Below are 9137 nucleotides of genomic sequence, written 5' to 3' on the forward strand. Positions count from 1 at the left end.
ATTGTCAAATCCTTTTGAAGTTCCACACTCGGAAGAGCCTGAAATTACTGAAGCACTTCTTCAGGAATGTCAGGAAAACCCTTCATTCCAAAAACTTGTTGAAAGACTTATGGAAAATGACAAAGAAAAGTATCTGCTCATGCTCACAAGTAAAGGCGTTAAACTTCCCAAAGATTTAGACACAAACATTTTTCAAACTGGGTCTCGACAATATGCATATCAAGAACAACAAGAAGAAGAAGAAACTCACATACCTGAGCAACATATTCCAGAACAACGTATACCAGAAATGCATATACCTGAGCTCGAAACTCCAGAATAAAACATACCGTTTACCACACCTTTTCAGCTAAGAACAAATACAAGGGAATAACTTTTCCCTCGGCAAGCTAATGCGCCTTTGATTGCTCTTACTCAACAAATGCAAATGTTGCAAAGACAAATACAAGATATGCAACAAAGGACAATAGTGTGGTACTCTTTAAACGAAATTTGTCCTTATCCATTTGACAGAAGATTGAACATGGTACCTTTTCCTCCAAACTCAGATGTTCCCAAATTTGATAAATATGATGGGAAAAGTGATCCTCGGGATCATGTTCGAGAATTTTGCACCATGAGTCTTGAATTTGCTTATGATGACACCTATCTGATGAGGTTGTTCCCAAGAAGCCTGGGAGGACAAACAATGGAATGGTTATCCAAAATTACACCACCTGTCAGATCATTTGATGAATTGGTTAACAAATTCATAACCCAATATTCCTATAACATTCAACATGCCATAACCATGCTACATGTCTGCAATACCAAACAAAAGAACAATGAAACATTCATGATATTACTTCAATGCTGGCGACGTATGGTATCACGATATCCTTGAGATATTCCTGAAAAGGAGAAATGGAAATCTTCATCGATAACTTGAATGGTGAAATGAGTTATAGACTAAAACTTCAATGCATACCATCTTTCACTAAATTGATTGAAAATCGCATTCAAGTAGAGGAAGCATGTGTCAAAAAGGGAACACTCAAATTCTACAAGGAAGGAACAAACTCATCAAACTACAATAATCAGAACAACACCAACCTTGACAAATCTCTATTTTGGACTCAAAACAAAAACGAAGGCAACAATGAATCATATGATACCAAATCTAAGCAACCAGTGCTTGCATTATCCAGAAATCCTCAAAATACAAAAAATCCTAAAAATGCTAATCCCAATGCTAACACATATGCACCAAACACTGATCAAGGACAACTCAACACAAACAAAACCAACGATACTCAAAGCAAAAACATGCATCCAGGACCTAACAACAATTCACGCCACAACACGAATAATTTCCAAAAGCGTATCTTCACACCACTGGGACAATCATTAGAATCAGCATTCAGAGAACTTTCGGCAAACAAGATTCTTTCTTTGCCTCCAATCAGCAACTATGAACCCCCAATCAAACCACCTTGGTGGAATGATTCACATTATTGTGATTTCCATTGTAACAAGGGTCATAGAACGAACGATTGCATGAGATTGAAACACCTGGTACAGGACATGATTGATCGAGGTGACTTAACAGTGGATGGTCTCAAAACAAATGGTGATCACAGAGCCTTCAAAAATCCTCTCCCAAATTACAACAAAGATGGAGCATCAACCTCGGATGATACATGTGGAGCTCGTATCAATCACATCTACAACAACACCATCAACCACATATCAACTGAAGATCATCACCATTTGAGATCGGCATGATCATGAATCTGTCAATGTAACAACCCGAACTCAGAAATATGTCTTGAAAGGACATACTACACCTGCAAATACCACATCAAAAATCCAATATGACTTGGTTAGCCAACTAGGCAAAACTCCGGCTCAAATATATATACTAGAATTGTTGAAACTATCACCAAAGCACAAAGACATATTAGAACAAGCATTATTGGAAACAAATGTACCTCAAAATTTGGATACAGACAGATTTCAAGCCATGGTCGCCCATATGACAGGACCTCATAAACTCACCTTCTCAGAGCATGACAATACTTCCTTGAGCCATCCGCATAATACTCCTCTCCATATTGAAGTCATTGTTTGCAAACACCGAGTAAAAAGAGTCTTAATAGATGGAGGAGCCGGACTTAATATATGTACTTTAAAGCTTATCCGTGCATTAGGCTTCTCTAAAGCATCTATTAATCCTTGCAAGAAGATTACCATAAAAGCATATGATGATGAGGAAAGGTCCTTTAAAGGAACTGTGATATTACCTATTCAAGTGGGACCAGTGCAAAAGGATACTATATGCCAAGTCTTAGACATAGATCTCACCTACAATATTTTGTTAGGATGACCCTGGATACATGAAATGCAAGTAGTACCTTCTACGTATCACCAGTGTGTCAAATTTTCTTACGATAGACAAGAAATCTCCATATCTGCTTATCACAATCCATTTCAACATTGCAACGCAATGGAGGCAGCTCAAGATAGTTTGGTTCCTCATAATAGAGAAAAGCAGTGATCTTTGACATCAGATCTACAAACAACAAAGCCCAACTCCTTATTTGGAAACTTCAAGCAGAAAATACACATCAAGGACCAAGGCATGGGAGGATACTCTTTGGAGCCTTTATGTTTGGCCAAATTGCCAACATCACCTAGATCACATGGTTTGCCTACTACATCAACACATTTGGCCACTCAACCCATCACCAAATTTGATGGTACCTTTATCCAATTGGGTACTCTAGCACATGAATCAAAAGACAAGGATGTTCTTAGCTGGTTATACAAAGATGAGGAAGAAGATAATAGAGCAGCCACTTTGGACATTGTTCTATCAACACATCTGTATGGAAAAGGATATTTGATCATGAAGCAAATGGGATATGACGGTAAAGGACCTATTGGGAAACGCAAAGGAGTCACTGAACCTATAGATCTTCCTTCACAACCTAGTAGAAACAAAGCAAGATTGGGTTCTAAGCTCACTTTCCTATTGAAAAGGCCGCCACACACAACTACAAAACCTCAATGGAAGGTAAAGAAGAAGTACAAAGAAGAATCCTGGCAGGAAGCATTCTTTGAATCAGCAAAAACAATCCGCAAGGCACGGGAACATCAAGATCAAAAGTTACATCAGGGAAAGCTTCTAAGTCATAAGAAGGCCATATCTGCAGCGGCAGCTCATATTCAAACACCAATGTCTCAAGAACAAATCATATCATCTCTAGATACCGTTATTCCTCCCTGAGGAAGCACAGTCTATGAACAAATCCAGAAAGTAGAAGACGGATCTAACACAGAATCAACAAAAACTATCAAAATGGTATCCATCATCAAAGATTTGTTTTCACCATACAACATACCTGTTTACAGCACTGATAGAATCTGGGATGATGCCTCTGAGATAGATTCCAATGAATATGAATGGGGTACCTGCTCCAATACTACTACAAATATCCCAGATGATACTGATTGTATATCCCTTTCTCAAGAAGAACATAACGCAGAAGATAGACCTCTTGAATTTGGACCACAAAATATCTATGACGCCAAGGAAAGTGAACAGAAACATTATGAACAAGTCTATGTGGAAGATGATACCATCGAAGACCTTGATGAAACCCTGGACTTCTTTCAAACCAAGAACAATCACAATGAACACTCTATCCTAATGCTTACAGTAGTAGAACTTGATCCACCCAACGATTCCTTACCGCTTGTCTTTCCTGACCTCATCGACTGGGATGAACCTAAAATCTATGATATACCAATTTTCCCCGATGATGAATCTATTATCCATTACCTATGTACCGTAAATCCAAAAATAGACTCTACCAGTGAACAAAGTAATGATGTCTGCCAAACAGGGAGTGTCAAGTCTCTCAGTCGCAAAAATAAACCAAATAAAGGATCTGATGCTGGAAACCAGTCAATGGCAGCTCTAGATCACAAAAAAGTAAAAATAAAGGATGCATCTGAGGGTGAAAACCTTTTTAAGGCACCTAACAATGGGAGACTTTACACTCTTCCTGAGCACTTTCATGAGCGATCGATCACCCATATTGATTGAGCCCACTCAATCAATCAACATTGGTACCACAGAAGTAGCCAGAAACATACACCTTGCAGAATCTCTGACAGAGGAAGAAAGATCAGCATTCATCATTTTCTTTAAAGAACAACAAATTACTTTGCTTGGTCATATGCTGATATGCCCGGAGTAGATCCACACTTAATCATGCATCACTTGTCCATTTCTTCAGGAGTTAAACCCGTCAAACAAAAGCTATGAAAGATGAATCCATAGGTGGCACTCATGGTTAAAACTGAACTGAAGAAACTATTAGATGTCGGATTCTTCCAACCCATTGACTATGCAAAATGGATTTCCAACATTGTTCCAGTATCAAAATCAGATGGTAGTATCAGAATATGCACTGACTTCAGGGATGTCAACAAAGCTTGTCCAAAAGACAACTTTCCTCTGCCTAGTATCGACATTATTATAGATCTCACAACAGGCCATGCAATGCTCTCACTAATGGATGGTTTCTCAGGCTATAATCAAATCAAAATAGCTCCAGAAGATCAAGATAAAACTGCGTTCACCTGTCCTTGGGGAACGTACTGTTGGAATGTTATGCCTTTTGGCTTAAAGAATGTAGGGGCCACTTATCAAAGAGCAATGACAACAATATTCTATGACATGATGCACACATTTATGGAAGACTATGTGGATGATTTACTAGCTAAATCCTTCACCAGAGCCAAACATCTTGGCATCCTAACAAAGATCTTTGATCGATTGGAGAAATTCCAAGTCAGGCTCAACCCTAAGAAGTGTGTCTTCAGGGTTACATCAGGCAAGTTACTAGGCTACATAGTCTCAGCTAAAGGCATTGAAGTTGATCCAGCAAAGGTACAAGCCATTATGGACATGCCACCACCAAAGAATATTAGTCAACTCAGATCTCTACAAGGACAACTTCAATCAATTAGGCGATTCATTGCTCAACTAGCGGATAAAAGTCTACCATTTAACCATTTACTACACAAAAATGTACCATTCAGATGGGAGACTAAGTGTGCAAAATCTTTTTACCAAATCAAACAGTACCTGATGAATCCACCTGTTCTAGTACCACCAGTCGCAGGAAAGCCACTTATCCTATATATCTCAACAACATATATATCACTAGGGGCACTATTAGCGCAAGAAGATCAATAAGGAAAAGAGCGGGCCATATATTACATCAGTCGGACATTGAATGGCTATGAACTCAACTATACATTCATTGAAAAGGCTTGCCTAACAGTGGTCTTTGCATCTCAGAAGTTCCGAAATTATATGCTAGCACACACCATTAAGCTAGTAGCAAAAATTGATCCTCTCAAATATCTACTCAGCAAGGCAGCTCTTACAGGCTGATTGGCTAAACGGGTCATGATTCTCAGTGAATTTGGCATCCAATACATAGAAAGACGAGCCATCAAAGGACAAGCAATTGCAGATCAGCTGGCTGAAGCACCGCTACCAGGAAAACAAACCATGGAGATTGAATTTCCAGACAGGGACGTTCTTGCTCTTTCTCCCAAACAATGGACCCTATACTTTGATGGATCTTATACACAACATGGTTCAGGGGCCGGTATTCTATTCATCACTCCTGATGGACACATTATGCCAAGATCATATAGGCTTATGTTCCCATGCACAAATAATGTGGCTGAATATGAGGCATTGGTTATAGGCATCAAAATGGCCGTCGAATGGAAAATCACAGAGTTAAAAGTCTATGGAGACTCACAACTAGTCATCAATCAAATCAACAACAACTATCAGACAAAGGACGACAAGCTACTACCCTACAAGCGAATGGTGGATGACTTCAAACAGTATTTTGTACATATCACCTTCGAACAAATACCAAGATTGAACAACAAAGTAGCCGATGCAATGGCTACTATCACTTCACTACTACAAATTCCAGAGCAACAGAGTCATTACGAGTTCCTAGTAGAGCAACTGTTCTCCCCCGCCTATGACCACTCTGAATCCCAAGTTATCTATGCCTTGACTGGTTCAGATTCTCCATTATATGGACCAATATATGACTACCTCAAACATAATATCTCACCAATTGACCAATCTTGTAACCAAAAACATAACTTTATCCGACAAGCTGCCCGTTACACCCTTACCATTGATACTTTATATCATCGAGGTTTAGATGGTACTCTTCTTCGTTGCCTTGATCGTAATGATTCCGATTCTACTTTACACAAGCTTCATGAAGGTATTTGTGGCACACATTCAAGTGGTACTACTCTTGCCAAAAAGCTTCTACGGATGGGATACTACTGGCCTACAATGGAAAAACACTCATATCACTTCGCCAAGAAATGTCCTAAATGCCAGATCCATGGCAATCTGATACATGCACCAGCACAGGAACTACAACCATTTACAACATCCTGGCCCTTTTGTCAGTGGGGACTAGACTTAGTTGGCAAAATTCATCCTTCATCTTCACATGGACAAACGTTCATTATAACTGCAATAGAATACTTTACCAAATGGATCGAAGTAGTTCCCATGACCACAGTGACTGGGAAACAAATTGCCTCTTTTATCCTAAATTATCTGATCTACAGATATGGTATTCTTCAATCATCACAAATAATGGATGACCTTTCAAAAACCAAGATGTACAAGAACTATGTGAAAAGTTCAAAATTCAACATCAGTTTTCTACACCATACTACCCATAGGGTAATGGTCAATCAGAAGCATCTAACAAGACAATCTTGAAAATCCTAAAGAAAACAGTGAATGATGCAGGCAAAGATTGACACGTACAACTCAATCCAGCACTTTGGGCATATAGAACTAGCATCCACACACCTACAGGAGCAACACCATACTCATTGGTATATGGATCAAAGGCCATTTTACCCCTAGAAGTAGAAATCCCATCTCTCAGAGTCTCTTTGAAAGGTTTAATCCCAGATGAAGAGTATCGAGTTAACCGACTGCAAGAACTTGAACTATTAGATGAAAGACGCCAACATGCTTACACTCATCTCAAAGCATATCAGCAACACATGTGCAGAAGCTACAATCACAAGGTCATTCCCAAAAACTTCAAAGTTGGTGACCTAGTCCTCAAAGAAAATCCAAGAAATCAGCAAGATTGAGAGAAGAAAGGGAAATCTGAACCTAACTGGTTAGGCCCCTATGTCATCATATCAGTCTATGGATCAGGTGCCTATCAGCTTACAACTTCAGAAGGAGATGTGTTCGACGAACCAACTAACAACATCCATCTGAAGAAGTACTATACTTAAGTAGCCTAGTGCACGAAAAAAAAAAATGTACAATAAAAACAAATGGTGAAAACTTGGTAAACAAGCACTCTTGTGAAAGAACGGCTCCTTTATCTATCTCCATACCATTTTATCCATACAAACACTATCGACCATCGCCTAAAACTTAGTACATATCCATTCAGGACATACTTAGCGTAGTCACTATCCTGGTTTATCCATATATATCCTCTTACCGCATTCCACCATGGCTTGGAAATCTCTATACATGATTATATTAAGAGGCACACTCGGCTAGGGGCATTAACTTGTTCAAAAACTTGCACATATTCAAGACATCAAAACTATTGCAAAAACTCAGACACATGACATCCAACAACCAAAACTATGCTTCATCACAAAAACAAAACAAAACAATTCACAAAAATACCAAGGATGGATGATTTTCTGAAGTACTAAATGTTGCATTCTTGCATAAAAATCTTGACTATTTTTGCATTTTGAACTTTTTCAAATTTGGATTTTCTTCCTTATCTCACGAAATGTTTCAAAAGCTCGAGATCATGGGGAACTTCCAATATTTTCTTAGTCTTCTGTCTGGGAGGCGATCACTTGTACTGTGTGAATACTTGCCTCGAGACGTGATACATCAAATATCACTGAAGGCTTGATTCCACTTCATGCATACAAATGATTTAATCTTGTCTATTTATGCAATACGCACTCAGGTCATCCTGGTTCAATTTTACCTTGACGCTTGTGCTATCTTGCAAAATCAAACATCATGTAAATTTTTCTCAGGTCATCATGGTTCAATTATACCATTATGCTTGTATTAATTTTCAACATATCCTAAACAAATCAATGCTCAATGATGAAACCTCCACAGAACGCAATTAACATATGGTTGTACCGGGATGGAAAATACAAAATGAGGATGCTCCAAAAACATTAGTTGCATATCATTTTACAATTAGTTGCATATCATTTTACAAATTAGTTGCATATCATTTTACAATTAGTTCCATATCATTTTACACTTAATTACATATCATTTTCATACATCTCATTTTCAAGATACATTTTCAGCATATCAAATCATGCATCTCATTTTCAAGATAAATCTCACAGCATAGAAAAGCATACATCCTGCATCATACATTTAAGCATTGCATCATCATAAAGTAAAGAAATAACCCACATAACATGCATCCATATAAACACATCACATGATCAAAGCAAATGGTGCCATATATAGATATATATATATCTCAAAATGATCCAAAATGTATCAAACACTATGTCCAGTACAAAGAATACAATACTCAAAAATACAACAGAGACCACGTCTCTCTCAAGTATGACTATCCCCTGACGGAGATGGTCTCACTCCAGATGTCCTCGCTCCTGGATCTCCAGGAGGGTCCTGTCTCGGTGGCCCCGTGACACCTTGGCTCTCAGACCGTGACCCAGTATCTCGAGATCGACTAGATCTCTACTGTGCAAAGCTCTGTACTCGACGATCCCTAGGTACTGCAGCTTCATAGTGCCGCCGATAGTACTTCTCCTCTTGGGCTCTCAATGCCAGCTCTCTTAGGGTGTCTCTCATCAGCCCACCCACCACTACTCTCTGCATACTAGATACCAGCTCCTCCGCTCGCCCTCTCCGCTCTATCTTGGTATCTCACTTAGTAGTCAACTGTGCAATTTGCCGCTGATATGTCAACACCTGTGCCTACAGCTACTGTGCAATAACCTATAGGGTCCGAATCTATGCATCCTCAATGTGA

This window comes from Cryptomeria japonica, chromosome 5 (assembly GCF_030272615.1).
Source record: "Cryptomeria japonica chromosome 5, Sugi_1.0, whole genome shotgun sequence".
In the NCBI taxonomy this organism is placed as follows: domain Eukaryota; kingdom Viridiplantae; phylum Streptophyta; class Pinopsida; order Cupressales; family Cupressaceae; genus Cryptomeria; species Cryptomeria japonica.